This window comes from Cavia porcellus, unplaced genomic scaffold, assembly GCF_034190915.1.
Source record: "Cavia porcellus strain 051 isolate PalLab524CR breed Dunkin Hartley unplaced genomic scaffold, mCavPor4.1 scaffold_8, whole genome shotgun sequence".
In the NCBI taxonomy this organism is placed as follows: Eukaryota; Metazoa; Chordata; class Mammalia; order Rodentia; family Caviidae; genus Cavia; species Cavia porcellus.
The window spans coordinates 80112735-80129811 of NW_026947491.1; the positions used below are offsets into that span (position 1 = coordinate 80112735).

The 17077-nt window shown below is 37.9% G+C and overlaps 1 pseudogene; it reads right to left on the reverse strand.

The window, feature by feature from the left end:
* Positions 1-8067: 8067 nt before the first annotated feature.
* LOC134477478 (cyclin-dependent kinases regulatory subunit 2-like) lies at positions 8068-12539 on the reverse strand (annotated as a pseudogene).
* Positions 12540-17077: the final 4538 nt, after the last annotated feature.

Below are 17077 nucleotides of genomic sequence, written 5' to 3' on the forward strand. Positions count from 1 at the left end.
AGCTTCATAACCCACTCCCTTCAACTAAGGTCCACCTCCTAAATTTTTATCATATCCCAATAATGCTAGTAAATTATGAATCCACCCAAAGATCAGTTCATGGATGAAGTTAGAGCTTGTAGCATCCATCACTCGCAAGAGTCCCAGCTCTGAACATGTGAACTTTTGGGGAGCAGTTTAGATCCAAATCATAACAGACACCTATACCAGTAATGAAGCTGGTCAGCACTCTCTGTGGCCCCTGGAGATTCAAGGACAAAATTACATCTTCTCCTTGTATTCGTTTTTCCCAGTATTCAGGATTCCATGGGGCTGAGCTCGAAGAAAATTGTTAGTGATCACTACTATCTGATTGACCTTTAGTTTTTTTCTGCCCTCCTCAAATTCTTTTCCTGTAGCCTTCTCACCTCTCAGAAATAATCCCCTACCATTCCTGTTTTACAAGTCCTGCAGATATATCCAGAAAGTGCATATTTGCAAAGTATATTTTAAAATATGTAGCTGATCTATAGGAAGACAGTTAAGGAAGAGATATTTAATGATACCTTAATCCAACACAGAAAGTCTGTGTCATTACACTCCAAAATCATAATCATCTTTATCCAATCATCAAAGCCTTTACAGGCATTTTTTACACTTAATACTAAATGTTTCAGAGATATTTTCATTTATATTGAACAGAACATTTATTTATTCAATAACATGTTGCTGTCTTATAATCCTGTATCTGGCAGAATATGTGTCTGTAAGAATTGTTAGCATTATGGAGCATTCTTTGAAATCCAATCTTGCTATGAAACCTGTTAGCTGAATATAATGGAGAACAGATATCTGAAGATTCATTGTAAAAATGTTAAGAAATGTTAATTGTTTTGCTTGAAAGTTATAGAGGTACACGAAGTAGAAGGCAGCCTTGGAACAAGGAGGTTTATTGGAGACAGTATCTCAAATTCCATCACAGCTCCATGTTCTTTGGTTTTCATTGTTGTTATCTGCATCTCTTGTGCATGCTAGTTTTCTTCTCTTGCTGCTGCTGGCATGTGCCTATGTGGTAGAAAATGTGGTTGCCAATAGCTCTTGAGATTTGCATTTGACCACTTTAGTTATCTGGACTCTTTCAACTCAGTTTTTAAATAGCATTATAAAAAGTTTTATTGGCCTGGCCTTAGGAGCCCTTATGGCTGTTACAGGCTGAATTTTACTCTCCCCAAAATGAGTTGAAGTCCTAACCCCAAATACCCGTGAATGTGAAGTTGCTTAGAGATAGGACCTTGGGGTATTATCAACTTTAAATGAATTCATTAGAGTAGACCCTGATCCTATAAGCGCAATGTCCTCATAAAAAGGAGAATTTGGCCACATAGAGAGGGAGACAGGGAGAACATCTTGTGAATGAAAGCAGAGCAGGATGATGCATTTACAAGCCAAAGAATGTCAAAGATTATCAGCAAACCACTAGAAACTAGGAGAGAGGTCCTAAACAAATTCTCCCTCATGTTCTGCAGGAGAAGCAGACTGTTGATGCCTTATCTCAAAATTCCAGCTTCCAGAACTGAGAGACAATACATTTTTTTTGTGTGTAACTATCCAGTTTGTGATATTTTGTAGAGTAACTCTAGCAAATCAATAAAAACATTTAATGGTGGTTTGTGGTTGGGATTATGTATACTGTGGGGATCATGTATTTGGTGGAGGTTGATGCTCAGAAATTGGTACTGGACGTTGTGTTAATCTCATGATTTGATTTTCACTGTAGGTTTCTCAGTGCAATTTATTATAATTTGAAGCTCAGGTTGGATTAGTAAACTTGAAAATTCAGACTGTGAAGATTTTTTGTTGAAAAATTAGTCTTAAAGAATTGAGTGAATGTTGAGGAGTAGCCGAACAGCTAATTTGCAGATACTATTATGCAATTCTCAGTATACAAGTTATCATAATCATGGGGAAAGTAATACACTTGCTTTCTTCCATGGCAGGTTGATGTTTGTAGCAGAATGGCATTTATGTAAGTGAATCAGTAGTGTTCAAGAGTCTGCTGCAAAAAAGATGATGTTAAGCAAAATTTTGTTCTCCTGTTTTAAACTGGCAGTCTTTTAGATTATTGAATGATTTAGCTCTCTGGTATTCACTTGTGATAGGCCTCATTTGAGACATAGTCATAACTATGGGCACTTTCTAACTTTTCTCAATGTACTCTTCAATGAATAATTTTCAGTGGATTGAATAAAGGTTGTATCTTTCTCTGCTGTTTTCTAACCGAGGATAGGCTACTCAAGACTACATAGGGACCAGTCAAACTACAACTCTAGGGACAAATTCTGTCCACCTTCTATTTTTAGAAAAGCAGTGTTTTTGGAACACAGACATATCTGTCATTTTCTTACTGTCTGTGTCTGTTTTCATGCTATCTCAGTAGACTTGAGCCATTGTAACAGAGACTATTGGATCCACAATGCCTAAAATTTTTGCTACCTGAATTTTTACAGAAAAGATTGATCAACCTCTGATATAGATAGCTGTGGGAAAAAGTTTTGCTTTTGCTTTTTAAATTAAGACTATCAGGGACAGGATTTTTAGTCTAGAGTAATACAAAATTTCCATATTACTAATAAAATGGACTCTACATTTTTGAGAATGACGAGGTGATTTTGAAATGCTTCACTGAACTCATTTTTTCTTGCTTATAGTTGTTTGTCATTAGTAGTTATTCAGATTTTCTACTTTCTTTTTTTCTATTTTAAGTAGCTACAGAACTAAAAAAATGGAAGGATTATATGAAAAGTGTCACAGGTTTTTGACCTAATATTTCTTGAAGCCAGGAAGATATTTGTGCTTGATCAGTATCATTTTTCTTTAGAGGAGATCACTTAGGGCTCATGCTTGCAAACCCAGTACATTACTGTTTATTATTTTTTATTTGTCATGTAGAGCAATGGGTCTCAAGTTGGCATTTTGTACATGTACACAACATATCTTGATCATTTCTACCCTGAATATTACTGTCTTTCCTTTTTTTCCTCCTCGTCTTCTCTGGTGGACTTCCTTCTGCTCTCATGGCTCATCATCCTTCCCTTTCTTCAGTCCATACAAGAGAAGACACGTGACACTTTCAGAGTCTGGCTTATTTCACTTAACGCGATGATGATCTTTAGTTCCATTTATTTCTTTGTAAATGACGTGATTTTGTTCTTCTTTGTGTCTAAGTTAGTACTCCATTGTGTGTGTGTGTGTCATTATCCATTCTTTCATCAGCTGAGACATCTAGGCTGTTTCCGTAGTTTGGCTATTGTGAACAGTATCCCAGTAAATGAGTATACAGTTATTTCTATAATATACTGACTTTAGTTCTTTTTGGTATATACTGAGGATAGGTCCAGCATGTTCTTGGTCCTTAGCTGACTCGTTGACTGATTTGGAAGAACACAAATAATAAGGAAAGACTGCTATTTAAGGGTGAAAAATTTAAAATATTGTAATAATGTGACTTAAGAGAATTAGCTAATCTGAGCTTTAGTGATCATCTCTATGAAGCAGAGATAATGAAAGTACCAATTACATAAAGCTATGAAGATTAAATGAGACGGCTTATTTAAAGTGTTTCTTTAGGTTCATATTCTAACTTCTTTGATGCATTCTAGTTAAATAGGCCAATAATTAATTAAGTAGATATTTATTGATTGCTTAGTGTATAATTTTGGATTCTCCAGATAAATCAAATAGATTTATATTTATGCATATATATATATATATGTGTGTGTGTATGTATAGATGTATTATTGAAAAAAGCTGTGGTGGCTGAAAAAAATCTCAAGATCTATAGTTAAAAAGCCAAAGATCAGCAGGGAAAGTATAGTTCCAGCTCAAGCCTAAGGACTTGCCAGTGAAGAGACCTGTTGATCTAATTTTCAGTCAAAGTCCAAAGGCTGAGAACATTGAGAACCAATTGGTAAGTTCCAATGAGAGTCAGAAGACTGCTGCCCCCCTCAAAGATAGGCAAGAAATTGGATACTTCCTATTCTACCTGGCTGTTCTACTCAAGCATTCAGTAAATTCATTCAGGTCCACACACACGGATGAAGGGAATCTTTTTTATTCAGTCTGAAGATTTAAGTGTTAATAAGAGCTGGGTGTGGCATACATCTGTAATCCCAGTACTCAGGAGGCTGAGACAGGAAGATCTCCATAAATTTGAGGCTAATCTGGGCTACATAGTAAGATCCTAAACACTTAAAAAAAAATTCAATATGATTCTGACAAACTATCAAAAACAGTCAGAGTAGTGTTTAACCAAATATATGGGTATTGGTGACCCAGGCAAGTTGACACAAAATTAATTAACCATTACAAGTCCACTCCTTAGCAATTTCCGAAACTGTTCTTAATTACCAAATAAAGATGATACCCAGGTAGTATGTCCTTCTACCATGAAAAGCTATTCTGTATCAATCAGAAATATACTTACTCCTTGTTCAGAAGAGGAGGTACAGTTCTTGAATGATGTCTACTCTTTTTTTCCAATCAGATTTTATTGGTATATTTTGGATATACATGATGACCACATTTATCACAGAGAATCTGTATCTTCACATCATATAATTTGTTTTTTTCCGCATCCCCCTACCTTCCCTTCAATTCCCCTCCCCTTCTTACTTACAAAACGTTTGTTTTGAGTGATGTTTACTCTTGCCCTTGATATCCCCTAATTTAAATATGATGCAAAAATGACATTTAAACACTGTGCTATAAAGTCAGTACATCTAATGTCGCATTACAAGTGAATAAGAGGAGAAAGACATTTACTTTGTATATCAATCAATACAGAAACATATACGTTTATACAGATAAACCACCAAATAAAGAGGCCATATTCATGACAGTTACAGTCCTTGTTTCTATAGCATGGTGTAATGGTTGGTACACTGTGTCAATCTGAGAAGTTTAAAAGTTTAACTAGTGACTCAGCAGGGGCCAGGGTCCTCACTTTGTAAACATCCTCAGCCTGCAGAGAGGAGGCCAGGAGCAGAGTGCGTGCTACACCCACCTGGGCGCGGGGTGGGAGCTGCTTACAATATAAGGGAGAAGTGGCTTGTTCTCTCTTTTTGCTCTTGTTACTTTTTCTGTCTTCTGCTACCTTGAAGTGTTACCCCCATGCCATGCCACCCTGCCCTGGACAGCTGGTTATGGACTTAAACCTCCACTGTGAGCTAAATACACTTTTCTTTCCTTAATTTTGGGTGTTGGATATTTTCCCCCAGCAATGGGAGAAAAGTAACTAAGACATAGCTGACCATAGCTGGCATTTATAACTGCTTAATTTTACTAACTGTTGTACATTTCCTTTACTTTGCCCAAGCATTCCAGCTGGGCCTGGTTCTTTAGTTGGTAGTGTGATCAAACCTTTATTCCTGAGAAGACTAGGCCATTAGCAGTCCTGTCCATATTGGGTTGTGTTTTTCCATTGCCCTTAATCAGAGAGTGTGTTTCAGAGGCATGGGTATCCAAAAGTGCTGGGCGACAATCTTAATTTCTAGTTCACCGAAGTCTACTGTCTCTCCAGATGGAAACACTGCTCTTTTAGGAGCCAAGACCTCTGGGGCAAAAGAGTACAAGATTGTTGGAATAAGTAGCAAAAATTTGGCTAGTATTACTCTAGATTTTATAGAATAGTGACATTCCTATTTAGGTATTGGGTACTTAGGTTCCTGGATTTTGTCTGTGGAACGGACAGTACCATAAATCGGATGCTGACTCACATTACATCCTGGAAAATGTTACCCCAGCCCTGCATGGTATTGCCACCTAGTTGGCACTGTAACCGAGACTAAAAAAGGCCATTGCAATGTTTTATTAAACAATCTGCTTCAGGATGATGAGGAATATATTGTGCAGACCTATCTGTAAATTGAGTCTGTTCTTGTCAACAGTGTAGGAAACTTCCCGTGAGCCTGTAAATGCAGACTGAGAGAGAGAAGGCAGTACACCAGGAGTTGGAAACCATGGCCACTGAGCCGTGTCTTCATGTTACTTGTTCCTTTGGTGTTTCTGTAGGCTCAATCTCATACACATTATATTGTTAAAAATTCCATTATATAATTATTATATATTATTTAAAACTCTACTCATTGCTCTGCAGGTTGGCTTTATAGCTTGTTGGATTAGATAATACTGTTTGTGATGGGCAGTTCACATCACTTGGTAACTTGGTGGCCTTTAAGAAAGGACCTAGACTCTTTGTTTAAAGTCCAGTCCAAGTCAAGAGCTATTTCTTAGAAGAGAAATCACTATCTGAAGAATAAAGACAGAACTTTGTTTTGAAATCCAAAGGGCTTGTACTGCAGTTCACACGTAGAGGCCTGTAAAAGGCTTCAAGCTCTACCTTCCTATCTTCCATTGATAATAAGCATCTTTCGATGTGCTGGATCACAGGTCCAAGAGGGCAAAACAACCTGGTACAGCAGCCTAGACCTATGGCAAAACCTTTTCTTTTTCTGGGGCCCTCTCAAAATGAATAGCTTTTTGGTAAATAGGCTGGAAGATACACTCAAAGAAGAAATATCTCCCCCTCCAATCCTAATAGGACCACTGAGGTTTCTCTTTCTTACCTATAGGAGGCCAGATGCAACAATCTATCCTTTATCTTACAAAGGTTGTCTTTATATGTCCCACATTACTGAACTACTACAAATTTCATTGAGATAAAAGGCCTTAAATTCTTGTTGGATTTATTTTCCACTCTGAAATGCAAATGTCTTATCAGTATGTTCAGAAAGGTGTGACTTCTTGTTCACTAGGTCTGATAAACATAATGTCATTAATGTGATATCTTATAAAAGTTGAAAGCAATCCAGATTCCTTTGAACTCAGTTATGACACAATGCTAAAGAGTTGATAGATCTCTGAGGTAGAGCAGTGCGGGAGTATTGCTGACCCTGCCAGCCGAACACAATCGCAGATGTAATGTACAGTCCTCTATCTATGTGTCTCTCTACGTACTATATCTATCTATCTGAATTATAAAAAACTTGATTATGTGTTAGTGGAGGCTAAAAAGCCCCAAGATCTGTAGTGAATAAGCTGGGGTCCAAAGATATCATAAATAAATTTTAGTCTGTGCCTAAATCCAAAGGCAAGAGAAAATCATGTCCTGTTTTGAAGAGAGCCAGTCAAAGGGAATGAATTCTCTCTCATTCTGTCTTTTTGTTATATTCAAGATGTTAACGGGTAGGTGAGGCCAGTCCATGTTGAGTAAGGAATCAACATTATCCATTCCACTGATTTAAAAGTTATTTTTATCTAGAAAGATCCTCACAGGATGTCCAGAGTAACGGTTAACCAAAGATCAGTGCATCCCATGACCCAGTCAACTTGACACATAAAATTAACCATCTCCTGCATCATGTTACACAAATGCGCGTATGGTAGAGAGCATGACAAACACAGGTGTTGTCTGTATGCTCTAGTAGAAATGATGAAGATAAAACCTCATAAGAAGAAGACCAAAGAAAATTAAAACAAAGTAAAATGCTAGAGTGAGACAGGCTAGGGCGGATGGGCTGTGTTGGGGTGGCTGGGAAGTCTTCCTGCAGAAAGTGATACATAAGCAAATACTGTGATAAGTTAAAGTAGCAAACCATGTGAATATCTGAGAGAAAAGCATGCTAGGCAAAAGGAACAGCAACAGTGAAGGCGCTGGGAAGGTGAACTAGAAGCAGTGGTCAATATGTTTCAGAGTTTTTTGTCAGTCATGTTCAGCTGATAGTATTTGGGCATGGCATAGGTAGAGAGCTGAGGGTTTTTAAAAAAGTTTTAAGTTCAGCATACAAAATTTATTTAACAAAAGTTACAGGTAGCATCAAACAGGCGCTTATATTAAGAGAAAAACTGTCTAGAAGAAATGTCTTAAACACCTTATAATAAAGCATTTGTAGTTGCATTTAACTGAGCTCTGTTGCTGTGGAGAATACAGCTCGTGCATAGGTATAGATGAGGATTTGTACAGTTTTCAAGTATTCACTGAATCCTGCCTTATATACACACATTCATTTAACCGCTGATCCCAGACATACTTCATTTTTGTTGCTCTTTTGGGAGAGGTCGTGTAAAGAGAAGAATATGTGGTTCTGGCTCATGAAGCAGGCAGTGAACCCAGCCTGGCCTCTTGATGTTGGACACCAAGTCAGCTCCACTCCTCTTCAGATGTCCGATGAGTTTTGGGTACTTGTTTGGACAGTTGTCTGGGTGACATGACATGCCGGTACTCACAGTGCTTGTCAAAACACTTGTCTGAGTAGTGAATCTGCTTGTGGGCTACCCTGCTGGTGTGCAGGACTACAGAAAATGAAGCAAATGTGAAAGCGACAGAAGCTCAGCGAGACACACGTCTTCCTCAGGTTGAGGCAATGACTCAACTGAGCTAGAGAAGGGAGTTTAAACAGGCCGTTGATCAGATAGGTAGAGGCAGGACAAGGGGGTTGTGTTTACATGCACATGGGTAATAGACATAAGGAGGGAAACGAGGTGATGTGGGTAGGAAGCCAGTGAAGGAGTAGTTGATTGTTAATTGAAGGCGGATTCCAGAAGGATTGAAGTTACAGAGGGAGAATTTCCAGGAGCAACTGCTTTTTGGGGGCAGTGGGGTTGAGACAGGGTTTTGCTGTGTAGTTCAGGCTGGCATTGATCTCCTATCTTAGCCTTCTGAATGCTGGGATTGCAGGCATGCACCACCTTAAGATTTTAAAGTAGCATGGTGTAGTCTTAAGGACAAGAGAGGAATCGGAGCCTAGAAAAATGGAGGAAATTGTTGCTGGAAAGAAAGAGCCTAGAAACTGTAAAATCAGGCTGATATCTACGGTCTGCTGAAGTCACTAAAAATGATAGCAAGAGGAGTGATGAAGAGAATCACTGAGCCTTGTGCTGAATATCCCACGGTCCTCACCCTTTCCTGAATGGGTTGTGGTTTCCTTTGGACTGAGATTTGCACATCTTGTATGTGCCTGGAATACTCTTTCCGTTTCCGTTTATTCTTCCAGTTAGATGCCACTTTCTTGGTAAGACCTGTGCTGACTGCCCATTTAGGTTTGTTTGCTTTTGTACTCCTATGGTACTCTGTAAATGTTTCTATCACGACACCTACTAACCTGGACAGGTAAATCTGCATTTTCATGTAGACTGTGGTATCCCCGAATGAACAGGTTATACATTGCTTATCTATCTTTGCATCTACTCAATAGACACTTGTCAAGTGATTGATTTTCTCTTAGAATATGAGCAAGTTAAGGGCATGATTGTATCCCCAGTACAATGTGCAGCCATAACATCGTCTCCATAAATATTAAGTTCTATTGTTACTTTTCTTCCTTTTAATATAGATAGTATAATTGGGGCTAGGAGATCACTCCTCTCCACTCCCCCGGAGCCTGGACAATGTCCTAGGGCCAACTCCCTTGACTTTTGCCCTAACACTCACTCCCTAGAGGCACAGAGAGATAAGAATAACAAAGATGTCTGAAAATTCTAAAATCTCAAACCAGGTCACATACGTGCTAGACCTGCTGGCATGCCTACCATGATCTTTATTCACTTGGAGCTCACTAAAGTGTCCTACATGTGCACTGCATCTTACACAAACAGTTATAACAGAGTGAATTGTGGGAAAGGACACACACAGCGGACAGTTGGCAGGACTCAGCACTGTGCCAATCACACTGTCAATCATGTTTTGAAAGAGCCAATGGGAGGCCTCCCAGACTTGGAGCGAAGTTTTAAATTCTTAAACCCAGTGCTCTCAATTACTAGTGCCGTTTCCCTTCCCGGCAGTGGGAGCCCGTTCCTTCTGACTGTACCTTGGCTTTTTAAGTTCATTAACCTTTTTTTCACTGTCACGTGTGACATCCAATTCTTTGTTCACTATGTACAGTGCACAGTAACCTGGAAACTTGTCCTGAGATCCAATTTAACCACAGTAACACCTTCCCTCCCTGTTTCCTCCATCCTGCCTTCTCTCTCTCGCTCTCTCTCTCTCCCTGTTTTTTCTTTCATGGGATGAAAACCAGGGTCTTCACACTGAGTAATCATTGGTCCCTAGCCCTTTTTAATTATTAACTTTGAAACAGGGTCTCTAAGTCACTAAATTGATCAGGCTGGGCTCTAACTTCAGATTCTCCTGCCTCAGCTCCCAAAGTCTGGGATTACAGATGTGTGCCCAGCTCTATTACCACTGTCTAAAGAAAAAAAAAAGTCAAGAGTCATTCATAGTAATTATTCTCAAGTGTGTACAATAGTCAAATGCTGGGCTGCATGGAAAATTTAGTTAACATTTGATCACAAATAAAACTTGAATCATATGGAAGCCTTTCTATCTATAAATGTTTAAACCACAGCAGCTGACTAGTACAGGGCAAATGGAAAGTTGAACCAAAGTGAACAGTTAAACTTCAGGAGGGAGTTGGAGATTTAGACTTGAAGGTCGGTCACCTTGCATTGGAAATATGCTTGGAATTTGTTGCAGCTGCTGAGAGTGGGAAAGCCCCGAGGTGTGTAAATTGTGGAATGACAGCTGTTTAGTGCAATGATGAAATTGGGCAGCTCTTCTTCATAATCAAGTTCTCCTGATCAGGGAGTACTTCTTTTTCTTGTATTGCAATATCTTAACTATTCTTTTCAGAGAAAGCCTACCAAAAATTGTTTGGGTATTGCTTATATCAGAATTCTCAGTCTCATCCATGTGTTTGGGAACGTTTTCGAACAAAGAAGCTCATGTTGCATTTTCATGCATTCTGATTCAAGAAGTTTTAGAGAGCTTCACAAGTGCTTCTGATGGATGGCAAAAGTTGGGGACCACCGAAATAGACTCATATCTCAGGGAAGGCCTTCACAGTGAACTATTCATGCTCCCGAATCCACCATTGACTGAAACCTTCAGTGCTTATTAAATTAACTGAAAATTGCACATTTTGAAAGGAGTCGAGCTCTTTGGTGGGAAGGGCCCATTATTATGTTATGATTCACCTATTAGAGAGAAACATTTTATTTTCTGCAGTGCTGTATGAGTTAACCATTCATTTATATGGACAATTTCCTGAGTTTCAGTTCTGGAACTTCATGACTAAGCTGTGAGATAATGATGGGTCTGTATTGAGATAAATAATGGAGAACAACGCGTTTCCTGAGGAAGAGAGACAAAACACAGCCTTCGACATCCTTTGATGAAGAAATAATCATACTCAGTTTCTGAATAATGTGGAAAATACAGTATTACGCTTTCAGATTTAAAACATTTTGTTATCCACTTTAATCTTCCTTTTTTTTTTTAACCCCAGAAGTACTCCTAATGTTAAGGCAGAAGAAATAACTTTTGGATTCTGTTAACACATAACAGATTACAAGCAATTTTATGCTGCTCTGAGTGGTCCATGTTGCTTTGATATCTTTTTAACATTTTAAAATTTATGTTTACTTAGCATTTATTTCTCCAAGCTTATACTTTAGAGTCTTTATTTATCCAAGCTTATACTTTGCTGTTTTACCTCAAATTATTCCTATTTTCTTCATGTGTATTTACTGTTTAGAGATACGGTGTCCTTTTCTTTCTTGTTTTTGTCCTTTCAGCTTTTATTATGACTCTTTATAGCAGATTCTTTTCCTTTTTTAAACTGTGCTTAGAAGAACCACATCCATTTACAGAACACTAAATTTACAGAAGACCTTGGTTTGAAATCCGTCTTTTCCACAAGTGACCTTCTTCACCATTGCTGAGGTTCCATCTCTGCACTGTTAAGACCCTTTATTTATTATTATCATTATTATTATTATTATTATTTTTTGTCTTTTTCCTTTTTGTCGGTACCGGGGATCGAACTCACGACTGCCTGCTTGCATGGCAGGCACTTATGCCATTGAGCTAAATCCCCAGCCCCAAGACCCTTTATTAATGGTGATACTTTATTGTATACTATATTGTAATAAAGTCTCCTAGAACTGTGTGGTGAAAATGTAAAGGCCCGACATCCATAATGCCTGGAGCACATTAATCCTTGATAGCTGTGATTTCCTTCTTTCCTGGCTTTTAAAGGATTCTTAGAAATAAAATTTTTCCGAGAGCAAGTAGATTGCTGTATCCTCTAAGACACTGAACTTTGAAAATTTTAAAAATACGCCCCAGGATCGTATCTTAAGGATATAGTCAGAAGTAAGATTCTTATAAAAGATTTAAACCAATCACAATTCAATAATTTCTTTGTCTTCAATGTAAAGAAATTTTGAATAAAGACATAGCCTTCTTTCAGTAAAAGGGAAATCATCTTACTAAGGGTATCTGTTTTACTCTCAAATTTCAAGACCCACAAAGTCACTTTCCTATTTAATCAATAACACCATTTTCGTACAGTTTAGTGGAATCACCTTTGTGTTTTGTATTTCCCTACACTGGTCCAGTCATAAGATAATCTTTACTGTCTTAATATCTTAGTGGTATGTACCATGACAGCCTCGTTCCAAAGACTGATGACCTGTGCCCCGTGCTGCTGGATTCTATTTGCCATGACTTCAGCTCTATGTGGTTTAGGAATGTTTACTGAATCCAGGTCCAGGTTTTTGCCTGACACAAAGCTCCCTATTATTTTTCTCTTCTTTGTCTACCATCACTTGCTGCTCTCTAATGTGAAAGAAACCACCACCATTGGGACGGTATTCAGTGCTGCTCAGTATCTCACTGCCCCCAGGCAGACTCTTGACTCTGCTCTTTTATCTATGCTGCTGGCCACTCCCTTGGATTCCAAACTTTTTCTCATCTGCCTCTACATGTTTAGAAATACATGAAGGTGTGGTTTAAATTCCAGCTCTTCTGGGAAGTTTTTCCTTTCACAACAAAAAGGGTTACAAAAGATCCTTCTTGCTTTATAACAATACATATGCTATCTTTTCATTTAGGCAACCACATCTTATACATTGGCTGCCTTTCTTCAAGAAGTTTTTTTTTCAATCTATTTCTTCTGTGTTTTTCATCTTATTAGAATATAGGTTCTTATAGTAGGTACTGATGATCTGGCTTTCTGTGGGATCTGTTGTGATTTCTCCCTTTTCATTCCTAACTGCTTGAATTTGTGTTTTTTTCTTTTTTTGGTAAGGTTGGCTAATAGTTTATCAATTTTAATTATCCTGTCAAAGAACCAACTTTTCAATTCAGGGATTCTTTATACTGTTTTCTTAGTCTCTATTGTATTAATTTCTGCTCTTATCTTTATAATTTCCTCCCTTGTGCGAACTTTGGGTTTGATTTGTTCTTTTTTTAAGAAGTTTGAGGTTAGTTTATCTGAGCTCATTCTGTTTTCCTAATGTGTGAGTTCATCACTGTAAATTTCCCACATAGGATTGCTTTCATTGCATCCCATAAGTTTCAGTATATTGTATCGGCATTATTGTTTAATTGTATATGCTGCTTAATTTCGTCTTTAATTTCCTCTGTGACTCATTGGCTGTTCAGAAGGGTGTTGTTTAATTTCCAGGCATTAAGAGTTTTTGTGATTTCCCTTGTCGTTGATTTCCAGTTCCATTGTGCTATGGTCAGATAGTATGTATGGGATGATTTCAGTTTCTCTACATTTGCTTAAACATGTTTGTAGTCTGTTTGGGAGAATGTCTTATGTGCACCTGAGAAGAATGTGTGTTCTGATGCTTTGGGACGGAACACTGTAGACATCTACCAAGTCCATTTGTTCACAAGCTTGGTTTGACATTTCTTTCTTAATTTTTTGTCTGGTTGATCTATTTTTGAAAATGGGGTTTTAAGGTCCCCCACTACAATTGCGTTAGTGCTTATTTGGTTTTCCATGTCAGTTTATATCATTTTATAACCTGTGGTTGGTGCATAAATATTTATGATTATCATCTCTTCTTCCTGGAATTTTTCCTTAACAAGTATATAGTATGTAGTGACCTTTTTGTCTCTTTTGATCAGTATTGGCTTAAGGTTTGCATCATCTGCAAACAGAATAGCTATCTCTACTTTTGAAATTAATTTTTAAAGATGGAAAATCATAACAACAGTACTTATATTCCTGAGTTGACTGTAAGGTAAGTAAACTACCTTTATGCGGTAGGTGCCACATAAAGTACCTACCACCAAAATGCAAAGCATTATTCACATGATTAGATGTGTGGCTGGGTGGAAATGTGGAAGATATTTTTGTGCATAGGGATTGTGCTCAGTCTCTTAGCTACCATTTTCAGCCTGTGGTGGGATAAGACACAGGAGAATGCTTGGAACTGCAGGGTCTCAACATGGGTGCAGTGTCATTAGTCACAACTGGGAGGTTAAGAGCAATCTGAACCTAAGAAGCAGAGGTGACTGTCACCACCCTGAAAAACAGGGTTCCCTGAATTATAGTGTGCTCAAGACCTCATATCCACAGTTATTTGTGGGTGGCCAACTTTCAGAAGATTATTAAGTTAGTAAGCAATGGTTAATAAAAGGAGACTGTGTCCTGAAACACAAATACACGTATTATACTTACTTTCTATTTAAGTACAATGTTTATGCTTACACAGGTTATGGAAACCAAGGCACAGGTGTTATTAAAGTGTTCTTATATTTGGCATAGTAGGTGGAAAATGAATTATTTTTAAATGTTTTCTCCATGGGTACCTTAAAATATAAAATTTAAGCTTTGTTTTGTCTTTTTTTTTTTTGTAGGTAGTTCTTTTCAGCTTTAACATACTAACAATGAAATTCTTTAGGTGTCTTCATCATTTTTCCTCCTAGTTTTGTAAACATCTGCAGGGATGTTACATATAATGTAACTGATTGTCACATTCAAGGAACAACATCAAGAAATTCACATCTGCCAATGATACAGTACAGATTGGTCTCAAAGAAAACAGAGATTTCCCAAGTACTATTGTTGAACTCATGATACATAAATGTTTATCTCAGAACTAAACTGTAATGGACAAAATGAGTTTTGTTATTGTAAAGATTATTTGGGAAGGGTTAGCATTAAGAACATTTTGCTCCTGAAATATGTCATGAATAGTTTATATCAGTGTCCTACACTGGGGGAATACTAGTCTACTTATAAATAGGTTTAGTGGGAAAGTGGCTTCATGCTTGAGGTTAAACAATCTGTTATACATTTTTAATGTAGGGACAATTTATAAAGCAGTTTGAAAGCTAAACCATGTTAGGATGTAGTATACCACACTTCCCAAATAACTTCACCCTTTATGGTGTTTTAAGCACTCAATAAATTTGGTCTCCATAGTTTCTGGAGTACATATAGAAACCAGAGAATAGATTGCTAAATACAATACTACTCAAAAGTTAAAAGTAGTCAATAAGTGAGATTAATTGTAATGTGGGAGAGGAAGTTTATATATAAATGAATTCTAATAAATTCACACATATGAAAAATTATGGGACAAATGACAGTGCTAGCTCCCTTTGTAACTCTGAGGGTGGAAAAGGAAGTGGTTTGAAATTGCAGTACGGGAGATTTAGGTTAGATATCAAAAAGAACTTCCTGTGAGTGTTGCTGATTGGTTTTTATTTTATTAACATTATTTTTTATTTTAAAAAAATTGTTTGAGACAAGGTCAGACTAGACTTCAACTCATTATGTAATGCTGGCTGGGTTTGAACTCATAATGATCCTCCTGTCTCAGCCTCCTGAGTGCTGGGATTACAGGAATGTTCCACAATGCCCAGCTTGCTGATTACTTTTTAAAGAGCTTCTTAGATATATTAAGAATGGAATAAAAAATTTGTCCCTAAGGAAGGGTTAAAAGCAGTCCTACCGGAACACAGTAACAATGATAAAACTGTATTCTGAAGCTTTTTAAAAAAAATTCATCAGTGATAGTTGGTCTTCCTGTTTGTATATTTCTCTCTCTCTCAATCTGTGTGTGTGTGTGTGTATGTGTGTGTGTGTGTGTGTGTGTGTGTGTGTGTAAAACTGAAGAGATGTGACTCTTGATTACAAAATAAACCTGTGGATTCCACAGCACAGTAATAAACTCTGAATGGCAGAGTAAAATCCAGATACCTTGTGAAGATGTACAGTGATGAAAAAAATTCTCGCTTTATGAAAAATGATACTGACTTTGTTAAGCAAAGCAGTACAATGGTACAATCATCTGTTTCCATGAAAATTGGAACATATTTCCATATGAATCCCTTTCACTTTTCTGTACCACACAACATCGTTGTATATGACCAAGGAAAATTTGCCATTGGAAAAAACTTTGTAAGTGGTAACAACATGAACACTTAAATAAATTAGGTTTTAGCTTTTTATATCTGCTAAAGTGCTAGCACAATGCGGACTGAGGAAGACTCGACTATAATAAACACGTATAATGAATAAAGCAATGTTAATTGACCTCTTTGACCATTAAACAAAAACATCATTTCAAAAACTATAAATTCATAAGCAAAACAGGAAAATAGAATAATTTTTAGGCGAAAAAGCATAGTAGTAAGAATTTACTACTGTCGTGGCCATCTAGTCCAGACAGGAGAAATGAAAGTGTAGGATGGCGGAGCGGATCGATCCTGCAAAGCCAGGTGCAGAATCTCTCAGGCTACTGTGGTTCCCTGCTCAAAGGCCTCCTCCACACCCCCTGCCAGCTTTTATGTTTGAGACACTCATCCCATCTGTCGACAGCTGGGAGTGTTGGTTCCTGCGGCTGCCAATTTCCTCTCCAGGATTTACTCTCTTTCTCTGGGCATTTTCCTTCGCCCTAGTGTAAGCTTAGGCCTCTTCCCTAGGGACACCCTGCGTTCAGTGACTTACTGATGTTGGGGTTGGGGGGAGAAATTCTAAGGATCCCCTCTTAGCCTCAATTTAGACAACCCTGACCGGCTACCGCAGCTCCAGAGCTCTCTTGGGGATCCTCTGAGCCCTTGGTTCAACTTCTCCAACTCTGGCTTCCTCATCCCTGGGTACAAACACACAGTAGTGTTAGAATTTATCTCTAAAACTTCTCCCCAGTGTTCACGTGTTCAGAGGATGGGATTTTGAAAGGTGATTGGATTATAGGGGCTCTGATTTCATCCACGGGCTACTCCATTGATGACAGCATA